Raw genomic sequence first — 736 nt, forward strand, 5'->3', positions numbered from 1 at the left:
GAAAAAAAGGGGTGCAACACGAGGACTTCCCAAGTGGTCACCCAACTTAGTACTACTCTCGCCCAAGCACACTTGACTACGGAGTTCTGATGGGATCCGGTGCATTAGTGCTGGTATGATCGCACCCAACATGCCATGCGCACAAAATCGGATTTAACGCATGCGGGGCGGCATGATCGAAACGCGATGGGCGTGAGCGGGGGAGGTTCTCATTTGTAGAGAAAGGAAGAAAAGAACTGGGAGAAATTGAAAGAAAAAAAGGGGTGCAACACGAGGACTTCCCAAGTGGTCACCCAACTTAGTACTACTCTCGCCCAAGCACACTTGACTACGGAGTTCTGATGGGATCCGGTGCATTAGTGCTGGTATGATCGCACACGACATGCCATGCGCACAAAATCGGATTTAACGCATGCAGGGCGGCATGATTGAAACGCGATGGGCGTGAGCGGGGGAGGTTCTCATTTGTAGAGAAAGGAAGAAAAGAACTGGGAGAAATTGAAAGAAAAAAAGGAGCGGGGGAGGTTCTCATTTGTAGAGAAAGGAAGAAAAGAACTGGGAGAAATTGAAAGAAAAAAAGGTGTGCAACACGAGGACTTCCCAAGTGGTCACCCAACTTAGTATCACTCTCGCCCAAGCACGCTTAACTGCGGAGTTCTGATGGGATCCGGTACATTAGTGCTGGTATGATCGCACCCGACATGCCATGCGCACAAAATCGGATTTAACGCATGCG

General features: G+C 49.6%; 3 non-coding genes across 3 annotated transcripts; all 3 read right to left on the reverse strand.

Moving 5' to 3' along the window:
- Window positions 1–8: 8 nt before the first annotated feature.
- LOC111476261 lies at window positions 9–127 on the reverse strand. The gene has a single exon (XR_002717004.1). It is a non-coding gene; the product is annotated as a 5S ribosomal RNA (ribosomal RNA).
- Window positions 128–260: 133 nt separating this feature from the next.
- On the reverse strand, window positions 261–379 carry LOC111476262. The gene has a single exon (XR_002717005.1). It is a non-coding gene; the product is annotated as a 5S ribosomal RNA (ribosomal RNA).
- Window positions 380–579: 200 nt separating this feature from the next.
- Window positions 580–698, reverse strand: LOC111476263. Its single transcript, XR_002717006.1, has one exon. It is a non-coding gene; the product is annotated as a 5S ribosomal RNA (ribosomal RNA).
- Window positions 699–736: the final 38 nt, after the last annotated feature.

This window comes from Cucurbita maxima, unplaced genomic scaffold (genome assembly GCF_002738345.1).
Source record: "Cucurbita maxima cultivar Rimu unplaced genomic scaffold, Cmax_1.0 Cma_Scf06968, whole genome shotgun sequence".
Taxonomy (NCBI): domain Eukaryota; kingdom Viridiplantae; phylum Streptophyta; class Magnoliopsida; order Cucurbitales; family Cucurbitaceae; genus Cucurbita; species Cucurbita maxima.